Raw genomic sequence first — 18,701 nt, forward strand, 5'->3', positions numbered from 1 at the left:
ATCCGCCATTTTTTTGGTGGAGCCAATAAGACGTTGTACATGTGGTAGTGTGAAATCGGTGTGACAGGATTTTATACCAAAAACATGGCGGAATACCACGTGATCGAAACCGAAAAGATCAAAGGACCGACAGAGAGTTGGCATACTAGTTACACTATGGTAAAACCGAGGTCCAGACATTAATGAATAAAACTGTACGTGCATGATACGATTGCGAGTGAAAGTTCCTTTTAACAATCCTATTGGATCGGATTGTAGGTCCAGGGGATACGGTATGTTCGCTGATAAAAATATCTTTTTGCCATTTTGACTCCCTTCCTGAAGGTATAAGTACGTTCCATGTCGCCGAAGCCTTGAAATAGAAATAAAAGATTCACAGGCCAAATGGGAATGCTCCTAAAATGTGAGTATTCGGTTTCGATATGTTCTGGTGTTGCAATATGAAACATAAAGCCAGTGGCTCGTTCGAGCACCTTCGCAAAAAAGACAGCATGGATCTCGAGATTTCTCGATCCCGCGACGTATTTCAGTGTTTGAGGCTACTTCCATATCTATCTCGTTAAATTGGATTTCGCGTACCTCCGAATACCACGAGACAGTTCCGTGACTTCGGGAATAATTCGATAAACTCTTTAACAATAACATTCCGCAAATCGTTTTAAACTCGATTATTATTAAAAGGTAATAAACTCCGCGATAGTTTTTCCATTCTTTTTCGGGGGCGGGGGGACATTTCTGTTTTAATTGGAAATGAAAAAGTAACGTGAGCATAAATTTATTCCAAGCTTATTCGGTTGCCGCTGGAGAATGTTACGTTTTTAATAATATGCTTCTCTGTAAATAAAAAGAAAATAAATCTCCCAATAATGCTGCGGCCGTGTATTTCATTTTAAAAAACAAAATCTGTTTTTCCAAGCTCGCGAGTGAACGTGATGAAAAAAAAGAGGAGTTCGTGCGGATGGCAGTTGTTTCTGCAGTATACGTAATGTATGATACTCGAGAAAATTATGGTACGTTTAATGAATGCGACGCGACCTCGTTGTGAGGCAGCAACGTCGATGAAAACGGTATATCTCTCGCATATACCTTTGACTGTGCGTGCTTGCGCTCTCGAGTACCTGCGAGTACCCGCGCGAATACTCGCGAGTACGCGCGCGCGCGCGCGCGGTCTCATTTTCTCTCAAACGCAAATGATAGGCATCATTGCTCCGTGCGTTGTGTCGAGTGATCAATATTTGCAGAATTATTTGCACGATAGAATAGACAGATAATACTACATAAGCGTACTTTCCGCGTATCGAATTGGTTTACAAAAGCAAGCGGGAACAACTCGATAGCGAATGGAAAGTGCAGCTTTTGTAAAGTGAATCAATCCGCTGTATCTGCACTGGGTTAAGTGCTAATGTATTAAAAATGCTGCCGAATGTGTGTGGAAAGGGTTCGCGTGTTTATACATTGCAATCGTAATACGGTATAAGGATTATACCGTACACATATTAACGTCATAATTATTTATCATATGATTAAAACATCATTTTGGTTATTTGATCGTAACGATGAAATCGTTGATAGCGCGCGTATTACATAGTTGTATTAATTGTAAAGGGAATTTTCGGGGGAATTATGCATATTTCTAGTTTATAAAATAAGTTTCGCGTATCGTTTTGTACAATCGACTGCGCGATCCGCGTGCAGCTCTCTGTGGCTCTACAAAGCGATACGCAGTTGTTACTGCCAGAAAAACGAATTACATTCACGAAAGTAAACAAACACCAGAATTTTATATTTCAGCATGCTCGTATTTGCATTCGTGATTGTCTTCTTTCACATAATTCCGCGGGTATCCCTGCCAATAGAATTTCGTGCGAACTTTCAGTACACAGACCGGTTGTGCTTTTTCCTCTGCGCACTACCACACGTACACGCAGTTTGCAAATGCATTTTGTAGATTTTCGTTTCATCCCAACATAATACAGTGCGGCCGTAATATCGAGTACGGCGTTTCTTTCCTGCGCGAAATCTTTCTCAATTTTTTTGCACCAACATCACGAAAGCATTTAAAAAGTGCTGAATAATCCACAATGTTTTGATAGAGATTTAAAATTAACAGGACACTAGAGCGAGAAATGTATTTCGCTTCTTTCGCGTGTAAATTTCAAGGTATGAATTGCCAATCTAAAAATGACTAATATTAAAGATATTAACCAGCATTATCGGTTATTTTCTATGGAATTACTTTATGGGTCCATTTTTTAGCGGTTGCGGAAATAGAGACAGTACCCCGTTTTGGCGGTAGCCTCTTTGCGTGAAAATTTTTTAATAAGCATTGAAACTTTTGTTATCCGAAAATGTGAAGCATTTCAACAAATTGGCGCTCATTCGGATATCAACCTTCTGCTTGATTTTCACGGATGCGGGCGTCGAGATCCTCTCGGGGAAACTGCTGCGTTGCGCCCTAATTAACTGGCTGGAATCGAGGTTCACCCGCTGGCATGGTTATGCGAGATTCGCCCATCGCGAAATCGTCATTAAACAGTAACTATCCGTGCTAATCCCTGTCATTATGGCCATCCATCAATTTTCCGAGATTATCAGATTTCAGCGATTTCTATCGGATTTCACGGGACTTTCATTATCGCATAGTCAAGCAACGCGCGACACGCAGCAAAAAGTGCTGCGAGACACTCGTTTCGCGTTCAGTTACAATTAGCAATCCGTAATAAACCGTTCGTACAGGTTACATTTATCAACCTATTACAAACGTTTCAATCGGTAATTATTACAATAATTACTGTTAAATTAAAAACAATGATATTTAATATGCTAGTATAAAACGATAAATTATGTAACGAGCGTTTGTAATCTGAACTAATGTAGCGTGAGATATCTGATATAATTATTTTGCAAAATGGGTCACATGCAATTTGTTATGAAGTTATATGCTCGGCGGACAGTGATACCGCCACTTTATTTCTTGAATTACACGCCTCCCATTTTTAATGGATCCCCGAATAATGAAGTCCAGCGTTTTTTCAAACCGCCTCACTTTGTTTTATGTTTCCCTTTTCGTTTTTTTTAAATGAAAAGTTACTTTATTATAACACACCACCAATTCTGACACGGTATACCTGACACAACAAAATTTTTCACGGCTTATTTTGCCGGAGAATACAACTTGTATTTATTTTTAATCACGCTCCATATTTCACCCCGCAGCACTTTAACGACATACAGCATCTACATACGCGAAATCGTCCACGCATCAAATCACGTATAATTCAGAAGGCAGGCAACACCGTTACTCATTACAATTTCCAAATATGCTTCTCAGTGAACAACTGGCGATGCATTGCGAAGATTTCCATGTTTTTTTTTTCATTTCCAGCCGTGCCTACTATGGAGCCCGTATGCTTTTTACGACGCAACAAAAATTGCAGTTCGTTTTGCCGCTGGCCTATCAGCGTCCTATCAGATTTAAAATCCCGGCAATCCATCCGGATGCACATGCAGGCTATTCCTCTTCCCCTGGCCCTCCCGCGAGCGCACACACGTCGTTGCCGTATAGCGTCCCGTATGTGTCACGTCGCATCCCCCGTGTCTCTCTTGCTAGCTCGCGAGCCAAGTAACCGTCACACGTACGCGCACGCGGGTGCGCAAAAACGTAATACAGGTCAATGCATAATACGGCAGAGTTTGGTGGGGCTCCGGCGATTCGCGCAAAATAAAACAGCCAATCGATTGCGCACGCACACACACAGGCGCACGTTGTACCGGTGTAACTTTGTTAGCACAAACGCGCCGGGTCAACAACACGGTGGGTTCTTGGCTTAAACTATCTTGCGACTTAAAGGACGGGGGAACATTTATAAACGCCTTCTTCTGCGCAGAGAATCCGATCGATTTTTACGACGGCTTGTTTCGCGAAGAGGCACGTTGCATCACTTGCATCTCACGAGACGCAAAGTCTAATTCTACAATATGCTCTCTGCGTATAGAAACATTCAATTTTGTAGCCAAACCGAGTTCAAATTTATGTCGAACCTATAATTCTATTATATAGTAGGACCTAAGACAGTAAAAGAGGTTGAACTGCAAGTACAAAATTTACTCCTACTTTCAAACTGATAGTGTCGAAAATCTCTACTTTTGCCAATTTAGCATTAAAGTAAGTCCTTTTAAGTAGGAGCTGAAGTAAATTTTTAGAATTAAAGATTCGAGGGAGGAGTAAAAAATATAATGTCATCAAAGTATGTAATTGCTGGTCTATGTAGGTGTAAATTATCCATAAAAGTGTCAAAATAGCACCAAAATTTCAACTCTGGAATGAATACGTTTAAAGGATTTGTGCAAATTGATAAATTGTACATTATACGTTGTACAATCGTACGTTGGCGACGAATTTTTTTAAGCGTTTTGATTTGCTTGTATACAATAGAATGTTTCTAAATGTAGAAAACACGTTGTAGACTAGGTTTAAAAGAATAAAGCCAGCGCCACACGCTATGCGCGATTCGTAGTGATTCGCTAGCTAGATCGGCCAAGCGGTTTTTGACGAAAACAGTGGTTTTCCTGACTAATATTAAAACTAGACTAATGTAGACTGATGATACAAGTCCTGTAACAAAGGCCTGTGTCCACGATTCCACTGTGTCCACGCTACTCCATAAAAGCTGCAAGTTGATTGGCTACACATTTCTTGGAACTAGAACTTGGATCACGTTCTAGCATCGTGGACACTGGCCTTAACAGGCAATAGTCGTCCAAATTAACACGAGCGAAACGACAACCAACAAATTACGAATCACAGATCACGAATCGCGCATAGTGTGACGCTAGCTTAACAGTTGTCGAGCTATTTAGCTTGATGAGGAAATCCCAAGTTCAGCAATATTTATGTTTCTAAATGAATGGCGATTGCATTACTTCAAGTGCTGAACGAATATCGATACTTTTGCGTGGCGCACTTTAACGCTCTTCCCACCGACGAACCGCATAATATTATTTCTCCCGTTAATCGTAAACTTTAGAAACTAAAAGCGATTAAATGCGCGAGCGCCGTTTTCTCCGCGACGTGGAAGAGCAATCTGTAAAAAGGTCAAGCGCCTCGTTAAAAATATGCAGCGGCAATTGTCGGGCCGAGAACACGTTCCCGCGAGAATAATAAAATGTTTTAATTAACGTTCTCTGATATAACGACGTGACTGTATCTCGCATGCCGCAGCGTACGTAGCCTTTCTAGGAGTTATAGGCGCAATTCTTTTAACAACTTGGGCATACAAATGGCCGCGTTCACTTGTCTCGCCGCCGAACGGGAAGAGCTTAATTCGAGGCAGGAAAATCTCTTTCGCTCCGCCGCTAAGGGACATATATTTTATACATCGCGTACGTACGCTGCCTGCAGGATGTAAAGCGAATCCTTGGCTTAAGTACCGCGATACGTGCGAGTCCGCGACGCATTTATAGACTTTCCAACCGCCTCGCGTCCGCCCCGTTGCATCGCCCCGCGGAGCACGGCGTAATGTACCGGCGGCGGTGGTCCGCTATTTCGCGGTTGTGCAACGGCAAAATAAACCACCCGGAGCTTCTGCCACCTCCGTTTTATATCCCGCATCGCTTTTATCTCACGCTACATACGTCAAGAACGTGACTATTTAGCTTAACGCCAGAGACGTGCGCGCGTTGCCCGTTGCCGTGGACGTAGGACTTTTACCGATTAAAAAGTTACGCTTAAATGCAATACCACATCCACTCCACTCTGGGAAAAAAAAGACAATGCCTTTATTCGGTCTAAGCGAGGTAATTGATTATAACTGTCGAACCAATCTGTACTATAATTTGTGTTGTATTCTTATCCCTTTTGAACTTTTCATGATCTTATTGTAGTTTTCGCTGAGGAAGACCCGAAGAAGGGTCGAAACGTTTGTTTTCTTATTAAAGAGAAATTTTGATTTTAAATTGTGAGAACCGAGTTCCGTTCATTTTTTTGGCTCGCATTGGCACTTCCTCCTTTCTATACATTTTCTTTTTGGAGCCTTTACAACACTTTGGAAAAAAGATAGCAACCCATTTCAGGGCCCACAATTACTAATCCAATTATTTGGATTGCTCGTACTCTGGGAAAAATTTTTGTTAAGCAACTTAACATTTCGGTTAGTGACACTTACGTGAAAATGATCTTTGCGTTACTGAATATCGACAGAACTAATTGAGAGAATTGATTAGTATTACTTGAAAATCTTGGATATAGATAGAATAGCTAATTGCAATTTTAGTTACGCAGGGTAAAATTCGTAAAAGATTAGAGTTACGAACAATCCAAATAATTCGATTACTAATTGTGGGCCCCAAAATGGATTGCTGTCTTTTTTTCCCAGAGCATAGTGGACGATATGATATTGAAGAAAAAAACGTTTCGACCTCTTCTACTTTGTTTTCCACGTACGTAATTTTGAGCAAAATCAATTGTACCAAAAATATCGCGAAGAGCCAGGTCACGTCGCAATTACAACCGTTAATTATTCTTAGTGCAGTCGTTGTAGCAATAATGCTAATAAAAACAAAATACGTCGGCGTTGGCGACAAACCGTAGTTTTTTTTCGCGACGTTATATATATCGTCTATTTCACGATACATCAACTCGCTACGCGAATATATTATTCTCGTGCGCGCGGTGCCGGAAAGTTGTTGCGCGCTTCCGAATCTACGTGCTCTCCCGTCGGGCCAATTTTTCAATCCGCCCGCCTTATCGCGTGCATTCACGGCCGCCGCAATCCAGCCCGTCTCCGCCAGCTTATTTACCCCACCCCATACGACATACAATCGCGTAAAGGCCGAATCGGACTAGCAATTGTAGACGCGGATTGGATTGGGATTGGCGATTGTCTTCCAGCCAATGAGCAAAGCAGCCAGCCATCTAATCGACTGCTCATTAGCTAGAGAACAATCGTCATTGGCTAATCTCAATCCGAGTTGGCAATTGCTAGTCTGAAGGTCCGAATACACGAAAAAACTTAAACAGTAAAGACTTAAGGGAAATGACCAACGAAGCTGGAAACACGCGAAAAGACTTAGGAATTTCAACCAATCGGAATTTTCAGCATTGCTAAATTTCAAAATGGCTGCTTACGTTCTCGACAGCCATTGGTCATTTCCCTAAAGTCTTACTGCTCAAGTTTCTTCGTGCGTCTCCAGCTTGATTCGGCCTTAAGGGACATTTCCTTGCGGCGCATGCGACAACGTTTATTTACCGCGTGACATTTACCGGACTCTTTCGTTTACCGGAATGTCTCCAGGACGAGGCCAACGTGCGGCGATAATGAGCTCCGATGGCTACGTATATTTTCCGCCGGTGGTGGTCTTGTAAGGCGAAATAAGGGTGCTTTACACTTCTCTCTCCGCGCAGCCCGCTTCCTCTCGAAATGCCCCTCGATCTATCTACTCGGTTTATCGACGCGGGTGCAGCGAGCCTCCACAGTCCCACGTATTGAGCGTACGAGAAACCGTACGGTGATCTATGGGATTTGCATAGCCGTGTGCGCATGTACGTACATTTATGCGCACGGCTACGAGCTGTTTAGTAGCGTTGCCCGAGCGAACGAACCCACCCAGCCAGCGAGCGGTTCTCGAGATTTGTTGCTTGACATTGAGAAAGTGGCGTTCGCGGCTGGTAACAGTGTATATAACCCCCTGCCAATGCACCGGGTCGACAGCTCTCGCGGCAACAATCGCCCACCGGGAAATATGCAGTTCGTAGTACGTGTTACCTACGCGAGACCTCCACCTTCGCCGAGACGCGATCGCACCCAAGTCACGTATTCGCGTTAATCTCCACTACGATGGGCCGGAGCTGGGATTTAAGATCCCGTCGGACCCGCCGCGCTCTTACTCGAGCTTGAAAAGTGGTAGGGTCTTATGCAAACATCTCGAAATGATCTTACCAGGGAAAAGGGGGAGTCTTCTTCCTGGATTGTCTCGTCGGCATGTACGGAGTACATGTACGGAGTCTATCTTTTCTCTCGCCGAAAGTTCGATGAAGTTGCGAGCGAGAAAACAAAAAGACCATCGCCTGCAGCCAGCACGTGACGGTCGTTTCCACGTTTTACACGTGCCGCGCCTCTCGCCACGTATACCGTGTCCGGCGAAGGACGCGTGTAGCTTTGCACGATTCATGAGATTAATACCCTGCGACAGGTGCTGTATCTTCCGCATGAGGCCGAACCTCGTGTACAAGGGGTCAACGTCACTCGGCGGAACCTGTTGTTTGTACTAGCCGCTATTACGTGTCCCTCGACATGCGAAGCACATTCGCTCTTTCAGAACCGGCTCTCGTCGCCGGTTTATTTCATTTTCAAAATCAGCTTTCCCGCTCGCGGAAGTGACTGGACAGCCTTCGCGGGTTTTACTGCTCCGCTCCAAGGAAATCAAATATCCGCGTACAAATTGTGAGCTCAAGTGCGTCAACGTCAAAAGTTTACGGCTGTTTCTACGCCGCCAATTAAATACCGAGTGTTCGTATTGTGCGTTCAGCGATTGAAACGGCCTTATATATATATATCGTCTTATATGTATCACAAGCACGCTCGAAATTGGCCCGGCTTAATGTTATCGCGCGTTGCGCGCTCGACGGCACAAATAAAACTCCACCGCGCTGGTTTGCGTCGGGGCAATACGCGCGAAACCGTAGTTAGCGGTTTCCCTTCGTGTTATTTCATCCTTTACGATTCCTTCCTGTTTCTCTTTTCATTTCCTCCTTAGAGAGCGTAGGATACAACTCTGAGTTTCCGCAATCGCGGTGAACACGCGGACAAATGTGCGAGAATGCTTTTACGTTTGATGCCAAGATCGATTCGTTTGTGATAAATAATTTTTTTCACAAGTAATCCGAGCATACATAAAATTGAATTTTTCATGCTCACCCACGAAACATCGAGTAAAATAATAAATACGAGTTAATAAAAGAGAATGTATTGGCGTTTGTGTACAATTATTCAAAAATAAACACAAACCAAATATTTCAAACTATCTCTCTTTTCTTTTTATAGCATCGGACATCGTGAAATCTTAAACGCAAATTGCACCAGAGTCCGACGTTGGAATCCGGTTACTAAATTTAAGTGAGTTTACACGAAATTATAATAAGCAGAAATATCTCCTTCCCGTCGCATATATAGTAAGTATATTTTGAAAATCGCTCGATATTATTCGCCAATCAATTATCGTGCATCCGGTTAATTAATTTAATACATTTCCCCATGAACCGTAACAATCCTCGTCAATTGTGGAAACGACGATAAACTCCGAGAGATATCGAGATACGCGCCGAACCGATTTACCACAAGCCATCGCTTTATTTATGAATATTTTAGCATAGCGCACCGTCCGTTACCGCGAATGTGTGTGACCCGCCAATTAAATATTGCACTGACGCAAGGCCAACAAGCGAAAGATTGGCGAGGACGATTATTATAATATTATTATACATATTTATCTAGAACGGTGTATCTCCGTATAAATGTGTATAGCTCAACATTTTTCGATGCTAATCAGTTTGCATATCACAAACGCGTCCTTCAGCAAGATAGAAATTCGTCTTCAAATAAACGTAGTAGTTAAAAAAGTTATTTGCATTTAGATTTCATACTTATTGATACAACATTTCAATGAAAACAGCTGAACGTAAATTAAAGTGTCCGCTTTCAAATGATTAGTTTAAAAAAGCTGCGACATTCTTTTTTGTTTCGGAAAGGATCTCTCTGTAGCGCTGAATAAAACATATTCAAGAGCGTTTGCACCCTTGTACCATGACGCGCGCGCGCGAGCACACACACACATCGCTTCCCTTCTTTTTCTTTCTCTCTGCCAGTGATGGTACACGCTGGGATTTTTTTCTCGTGAATCTACTTCAAGATGGAGGATGGCGAGATTACGATAGGGCAATGCGCGTAAAAGCGGCCGAGCGCGGCTTTTCTGCCGCACATGACAATTACCGCTGGATTGTATAAAAAGGGAAAGAGGGTCTCCCGATATAAAAGCACGGAGAGGGGCACATGGTTCGGGGAGGGCGAGAGAATAGCTAGACGTTTGTGCTTTACGAGTCGCGCGCGGGTGCGCGCGAATGCATTCGCGAATGCTGGCGCGTTTATTGCACGGCAGAGCCCCGACGGTTCCTTTAACACAAAGTTGGTATTTACTCGTTATGAGCCCCCACGGTTTTTAGGTCAACATCTTTTGCCGATACAACTCGTCGCAGCCACTCGCGAGAGCACGACTTCGTGAGTTCGATGCTCCCCGGTGTTTCGATCGGCGGATGCTGGAGCGATTCTGCACCTTTTGCTCCTACAACTGTCAATTCGTGAAAGCATTTGCGTAATATACAAATTATGTGGGTTTTGCTTACAGACCGACAGTATCCCACTATGCGGATTGAATTAGAGAACAGCATGGAGTCGCGCTGCTAGTATACTATACCTACTTTATTCAGTAAAATAAAGTAGATAAGCGAGAAGGATTTTCAAGCGTGAGCCTGGTGAGCTCAGCTGGAAGAGCATTCGCCCGACAAGCGAAGGGTCCCAGGTTCGAATCCTGGTCTAGTCCTAGCCCGTTATTTTTCTCGCCGAAAATTAACAAGCGGCGCGTCATGGGCTCGGTTTCACCAACGTCGCTTAACTTTATACTTAGTTCAATTCGTTCTTTGTCTCTTTCCAACTGTTACTTTAGAAAGGGACAAAGAACAAATTAAGCTAAGCTTAAAGTTAAACAACGTTGGTGAAACCGGGCCTTAGTTGCCTACCTCCCCGAAGATATACACCCTTATTTATTACTATGGACAGCATGGTATCATTGAAATTAAGTTATTTAGAAGCTTAACAAGACATCTATCCACTCAAACAAGTTATAAGTAACCTGTAACTTATTGTAGGGAACAGATTTCGTCTCAGGCTTCTAAACTAAATTTCAGCGATACTATGCTGTTGTCTGATTTAGTCCGAATAGTGGGACACTTCGATATGTACGCATGTCTTATAATTTGTGTATTACACAAATGTTTTCATGAATTGAGACAGTTCTAGATGCAAAAGGTGCAGAATTACTCCAGTATCCCATTATGTTTTAACGCGCGAGTTCTCCTGACGACCAGTGTCGCGATTCGTGTCATTTCTGGTAAGACAACGCGTTGATTATGCTTACCGCTTTGGTGAACGTTCCTCGACGGAAATTCCGAGTGAATATTACGGCATCGTTATTAATAATCTCTGTGCAATGTTGCGCATAAGCGAGATAAGATGTTTTTTTTCTTACTTATATATTTTATGCAGCGCCGCTAATGTATTGAAATCGCAAGAGAACTTTATGACTCGGGCATTTTGTTTGCCTTGTGTCTTATCACCGCACAAACGTGCAATTTCAGTTCCCTCTCTTACATGACATTAGACGATTAAACTCGCTCTCAGAAGTTCCATTTTACCGAGTGTCGTGACGTCACGCCATTAGCTCCCCCGCTCACAATCAGCTCCACGCGAGATACAATTTAATGGGAAAAGTTGCGGATTTGCGCCCCACCCTAAACTCGATCGTCGTTGTCTGACCCGCTCTCCTCATATCGCGGGGACGGATAGTCTCGCGTGACGCGATTCTTTCGCTGGGTAAAATCAAGTTTCACTTCTTGCAATCCCGTTCAACGTCTGTCACGGAAAAAAAAGCGCTGGGGTAAAATTTTTGTTTCTCATAATTCGCCGCGCGGAAACTCGCCCGCCATTACGGAGGAATTGAACGTCACCTCGCTCTCGACGTTTCATGGTCCGTCAAATTTACGGGCCGTCGCCTAAGAATATCTCGAGCGAAAGATCTTGAAAATCGCCTTCGTTAATGACGATTTCACGCTAATACGATTTTTATCGGGACAACCTTGCCCCGCTCGCCTCTCATCTCCGGCTAGGCTGGTAATATTAGCCGTGAACACGCACGATGAACACGATCTTCATTTCCGCGAGCGTCGTTACAAAGAATTTTTTTTCCTCTCAAATAATCTAGTCTCAAAATATTTCCGCTCGTGTGTGTAACAATATTACACGCAGTGGTAATTCGTGTTCTTAGCGCGGAGATGACTCCAAATTATTTCTCTCGCAAATCGCTTACAAAAGATAACGTAATAGACGCATAGATGAAAATTATTACAAACTCCACCGAGTTAGGAGTATCAGCATTGAGCTGAGAGTATCTGAAAGCAAAAAAAAGTGCAGGGGCACTAACTTTTTTCATATCATCCAGATAAAACTGCGCGTAAAGAGGGAAAATACGACCGCCCATAGCACCGTCGAGCTTTTACACACATTTCGCGTATCCTAGCGATTTGCATTAGGACCGTTTAACGCCTAAGTAAAAGTTGGTACATTTTCCTACCCGGAGTAATCCACTTGGCTGAATCTGCATGCGGCAGAAAATTCGCGACCGGTGAACCGGAAAATATTACAACACGGCCGTGTAAATATTACAATGCACCGTGACTTCTGTCTGCGGAATGTGCGCTATTAATTTGTTACGCGACCGATATCTACGGTGCAAGAATGTATTTTCGAGAGCCGACGGTGCTTATAAATCGATACGCTCGCATTCGCTACTCGTTATCGATATCACTTGGTCCCTCGGTAAACGATGCGTACATGTACACCGTGCACGAGAGATACGTGTGGCCGGCCGAGATAGCGCTGCCACGTCGATATTTTACGGTTAAAACTCTACCCGGTCATGCATAATTTCATTTTTAATCCGTGGCCGTAAAAGAGAATACTAGTTATACCGCGTATATAAGCAAGCGATGAAACACGCATCCCTTATTTCCAACGGCTGAAATTTGATTTCTTATCTTGACAGCCGCATCGTGAAAATCATATGAAATGCATTGAATGACAAATATAAATGTGCTGGGAGAATTCTTGTCTCAGAGTATTGTCATTCAAAGGTGCGTTGCATGTAAACTTGTATGTGGAAAGCAGCTCCGTATATGCATTCATGAGGTTGTAAAAAATTCAGAATGCGTTTTATCAATGACTGTCAGCCTACACTAATTTAACTTTTATTTTCATGAACGAAATAAAAACATCTCTCGAAAGGTTTTTCTCAATACGAAAAAAAATTGAATAAATATAATAATGATATAAATAATCATATCAATGAATAAACAAATAATCAATAAAAGGCGACAGGTGAAAGAGAATTTTCAATATTCAGCCAATAAATATTATATAAAAATGAAACATGCACACGCACAGACTTGATATAACGTACAATGGAAAAACCATCTGATTTTCCTTTTAATAAAGAACGGATAAATAACCGCGCTATTCGCTTCAAACTTTGTTATATGTACAATAATAGCAATATGTGATATCAAGATTTAATAACTTTTGAAAGTAAGTGGATAACGAGACAATTTAAAAGGGCAGATATCGAAATGGCCTGATTTTTCTTCCTTTGTACTTTTCAAGCATAACAATATTACTTGTATCATGAATATCGGTAAGTTTCGTAGTGTTGGAAAGTTTAAAGTTCTCTTGTACTTTCAAAAGTGTAAAAAGGTAGCAAAAGCAAATAATTCTGACTCATTCTAATCGCCGCGCTTTAACGTAACGGGCGGAGCTTAAGCGTACGCTTTTCGAGTAAGTTATATAATATTAAGTATTTGAAGTGGAGTCTTATAATATCGGTTTTCTCATTTTCTTGTGGAAATACCGTTCGCTGAAAATCGCAATTTCTTTTTAATCGTAGCGTTTTAACAGGAAATGTAACGTGTCTCAAAAGAAGGATATCAAAAATATTCTATCAACAAGTTTCGAAAATATATTGTAAAAGAAATTAACACCTACATTTTTAATGACAAGCATAAAAGGGCAAAAGCATATTTTGCAGAAGTTCTTTGTGTTTTAATACAATGCAATCTCTATTGAATTATCAGTTACCAGTTTAATGATGTCTACGATAATATTAAGGAATTAAAAACCGATTAAACGATATCTCTTTATTACTTAAATTATGGGATTTAATTTATGCGAGATGTAGAAGTTTGTTTCGAATGCTCTTACGGGTGAAAAAGAATTCATCTAAACACAAATTTGCCGGTGCAATAAAGGACACCATCGAGGCGATCGTCGTATTTGTCACGACTACCGTGCGAAAAGATGTGAAACAGATCGCGACATTTGCCGCGATGTTGACTCCCGTGAATTTACATGCCTAGTGCACCAAGCGAAAACCAATAATGACCGTGGTTAGCGACTTGAAGATAGGGCTCCCCGCCACCTCCAGCCACCATTCAGTCCCAAGAAGGCAATAATGTCATTATGAGGAGGTGGGTGAGGAAATGGTCCGTAAATGTTCAGATACCTCCGCCGTTTAGGCTATCGCCCATTCCTCCCTCTTCCTCTCTCTTTTCCCTCGTGACTTCCTTTCTCCTATTTCCCGACGATAGTATCATGGAAGCTGCCTTGTCTCGTTTCAATGGATCCCCTTGCGCATTTTCGTAGGATAATGATTGCTTCCTCTCGAATTCTCGACAGTTGTCGGCCAAACGGACTCGTAGCCTTTCTGTCATGATGTTCAGGAAATTGTACAGGGGATAACGTTTCGCTTCTTATAGAGAGGAACATTTTCTAAAAAGATGTTGCTCCGAAAAGGAAGTCTATTCCTTTAACTTTTTTAAAACCCCAACGTCGAGCTTAACTCGATAACGAAATTCCCCTATTTCCTATATTCTATATACATAGATTGAAATTATCTTTTATTATATAATTCAATATTTGTTTTTAAGTTTGTATCAATATTGCTTTGCATACATTTTTCCAGAGGTTATTGATGAAATTTATTGAAAATTTCTACGCATTTCAACTGCTTTAATCCAACATTTTCTTTACTTGTCGCAAAAAAGTTTTGAGAATCTTGTTGCATAATCCTTCTATCGTTATTTGAATCTGGCGAAGCAAACTGAATTCATTGCGAAATGCGAAAAGTTAATAACACATCGGTCCAATTCTCGAGCACGTCAAGCGACATGCGCACGAATTCTATAGACTCAAAACCGAAATAGCACTATCAAAGGCAAACAATGATTTTTGACGAATTTCTAAAAGAGCTCAGCAAAAAAAACACGGCTAAAAGTAATACAGGAGAATGATACTCTTTTATCCTCGGTGCATGTATGTCTAATTTGATGAAATTCGCAAATATGTCCGAACAAAATTTTGCAAAACCCCTCCACAGTTGCGGACTTGAAGCTTAAGCATCACCGTTTTTCGTGCAAAATTCGCCGCAAATTTTACCCGATATGTCACACGAATCGCAAGGAAGCTCTTTCGATTATATCCTTTTTATGGTGACGCTTCCCGCATTTAACGCGACGAAACGTCACGAGTGTCCACCGTACATTGTGTTACGGCGAATCGCCATTTGCATACAACGTCATGTCACGCGCACATCTTTCTTTAGTAAATTCTCTCTTCCTGTCCACGCTCAAAACTTTACACGCTGAGGTAACGCGCCGGCGATCCATTTACATATAAACACAACGTGCTACGCGTAAACGTTTTAACAGTCGGCTCAACTGTATCCTAAAATTTTCGCAAGAACGCCGCTCTCCGCCCGAGTTATCAGCAAACGTTATAATAAATATAACGGTGATAAATACCGATGATGGAAGTGGCTATTAGCGCGACGATAAATGCCACTCGAAATTGCCTTTCCTTTTTTTTTATTTTCCTCGCCCGTGGCCGGCGTTCAAATTAACGCGTAAAATTTTCGTGCGCGGCAAATATTATTTCATCGCCAAGCGCAATTAAAATAAATTACGGTTTAATTGAGACGCATGTTATATAAATCGACGTAATAAACGTTGATTCATATCAGAAACGGACGCTGACGTGCCGTACGTGTAGCGAACTAATATTGAGCAATCTATAAGCATAAGCGGATATCTCGACGCGCCCTGCACGTAGAGATAAAGATAAATCCGACAGAAACAGAATGCACGTGCGAAAAGGAACATGAGGAATGGGAGAAGATAAATAACAATTAATTAATTGGACTGATTTGATTCTCATAAGTCGATTCAATTTGTTACAACGTCGAAACATCGAGATGTGATTAAGGATTGTTTGTCTTGCTCAATCAATTTAATTGCGTTTAATTTAACTAACAGTTCAATTCAGGAAACGGAGGTTCCTCATATTTCTTTTGTATAATATTTTAATAATGAATTAAATTCCGTAAGTCAACAATAACATTATTGACTGATAAAGCAATATTCTACAACGCCAATCACATTTATAACGAAAATTATAAAGTCACGTTGAATGCATATTAATCGAGCAGATATTGTCAGCGTCAATTCGTAAATTTTGGCATTCGCGTGGCGTTTCATTAATCGTTCTTGCGGAAAATATTCCACAATAATCTTGTTTATGCGGAATGTCAAACGACGCGCTAGGCATATTTACAATTGTGTAATGAATGTATCCGACACACGTATGCAAGTCAAATAACCTACTTCTGCCCTATGATAATTATGGAATACATATTAAATGATACGCCTCCGTTCGCGGGCATTGCATTTAATTTCTTCGTATGCGCTCCATGTGCACTCACACAAAGTGTTTAACATGTTGCGGTAATTTATTAACTGCCGACAGAGTCAAATTTTCAGCAAAGCACTATATGCCAAATGAAAATGAATGAATTATATTCACAGATAGTTCATTCGGGAAATAGAATTTGCATTCTCTCTGCTGCCTCTTCCTTTCGTTCTTTCGACAAACGTGTCACGTTTCAAGATCCATCGAAAGCATTACAGGAAATGTGTAAATGCGAAATCCTGTCAAACTCTAACACTACACAGACCACAGACTTCTACACGAAGAGAATTTTCTCTTAAAGTTTATCCTGAAAATCGTGTGATCGTGGGACAACATGGCATTTTCAAGAATTTTATGCGAGTTCTTTATTTTTTACCATACATTTTATTAGGAAAATGTATACCAAGTATACTAGTGAAATTTCAAAAAACTTTCATAATATTCTTCGAAATGCCGTGTTTCTACACCATTACATAATTTTCAGGATAAATTTTAAAAGGAAATTCTCTCCGTGTATGTACACACTCGTACTACTAGACTGCTACCTTCGAGCTGAAAAGTGAGGCAAGAGTTCCGCCGTGTCTTGTTAGGTAAATAAAGTGGTACGTGTGCATCGATGTGTCACTGACAGTCCAGTAGTACATACGTAGAAGTCCGTGGTACAGACGCATCATCGGCCGAATTGTCGGCGCGTTCGCGATGCACCCTTCGTTTCAGCGGAGCGCGGCGATGCGAACGTTCTTAAGCAACATCGGAAATTTTTACGTACGTGACGGCGACGCGAAGGCAAAAGGGTGGTTAAGTTGTCGAGTTAAAATGCACCGGGATATTCGTGTTACGGTGCGTCTGACGTGTGAAACGACGCGGAAACTTTCGATACATGCGGGAATATTTTTATACGCTGCTGCGGGTACCGTTGCCGCGCTGCTGCTGCTGTTGCCGCTGCTGCCACGGCAGGGATGCAGCGCAAATACGAAGGGGGCTAAACTAATTTGTACCCTACCAACTCCCCACGTTCGAGCAACGATATTCCATGAATACTGAGCGTCCTGGCTTCTAACATCGAGCAACGACCGTGCATATGCATCGGCTTAGGTCGAGCCAGCAAGGCTGTGTGCACGCGCCCGTGTTTGTGTATGCGTACATAGTTCTTTTCTTAAATTTGCCAGACCGCCCCCAAGATAACACGCTCAAATGACTGCGGACGGAAATTGATTAGAAATTCTCTATCAACTTTTCCCCAAGCTAGCGAGTATGCAATCAACGAAGCGAGCTTATGCGATATCAAGATTACGCTTTCGCCGCGTAAAAGGATTGCTTTCCTTTTATTTCCCTCCCCCAGAATCCTCCCGATTCTGTTGTAACATCACTCGTATTACGATAAATTTAAGGCAATAAATTTCAACGACTAACAGAACCACGTTTCGTAAAACATTACGTGTAAAATTCGATGATTCGAACACCCTGCGCGCAGGTGCGATTGCGCCCGCAAGCGGACGACGGATAACCGATCTATATTCAAAATGACGTCAGTGTATCTCCATCGAAATCACGTAATCGCCTTCACGCCCACAATGCTTTATCGCACGTTATGTCAAATCGGGGAAGCCACTTCGCGATTTGCCACGGAGCTATCGCGAGTCGAAATTTTCGTACTATTTTGACACTTTTAAGCAGGGTTGTAAACCGAACCGAACCATTGAAGTGTATCCGCTCCGAGAGAACGGATCAAAATTTCAATTATAAAATCGTTCCGATCCGGAGCGAACCATTTTTGATTATGATTTCAAACGCTCCGGTTCCGAACCGGAGCATGAAAAACCGGTTTTGGAGCGGTTTCTTGATCTAAAAAGGATTTAATTTATTTAAAAAGATTTACCACGTTTGAATCTTTGCTACATGTGCAAATGTGCAAATTTCACCAGTTCGGTTCGATTTGCATTCCAAGTTCTAAATAATTTACTTCATTTATTCGGTTTTCGGGGCGGTTTTTAAACTCGAACCGGTTCAAAACCGCTCCAAAGAACGTATTTATGCTCCGGTTTACAATCTTATTCGCTCCGGTTCGGTTTACATCCCAAG

At 41.9% G+C, this 18,701-nt stretch overlaps 1 protein-coding gene and 1 non-coding gene across 10 annotated transcripts in view; one reads left to right on the forward strand and one right to left on the reverse strand.

Annotated features, from left to right (window-relative positions):
- Positions 1 to 18,701, reverse strand: part of LOC105561998 (cysteine-rich motor neuron 1 protein-like) — a 273,339-nt gene that overhangs the window by 238,022 nt on the left and 16,616 nt on the right. The gene's annotated exons all lie outside the window — the stretch shown is intronic.
- Positions 10,521 to 10,593, forward strand: Trnav-gac. The gene has a single exon. It is a non-coding gene; the product is annotated as a tRNA-Val (tRNA).

This window comes from Vollenhovia emeryi, unplaced genomic scaffold, assembly GCF_000949405.1.
Source record: "Vollenhovia emeryi isolate VEMERY1.0 unplaced genomic scaffold, V.emery_V1.0 DF939197.1, whole genome shotgun sequence".
NCBI lineage: Eukaryota > Metazoa > Arthropoda > Insecta > Hymenoptera > Formicidae > Vollenhovia > Vollenhovia emeryi.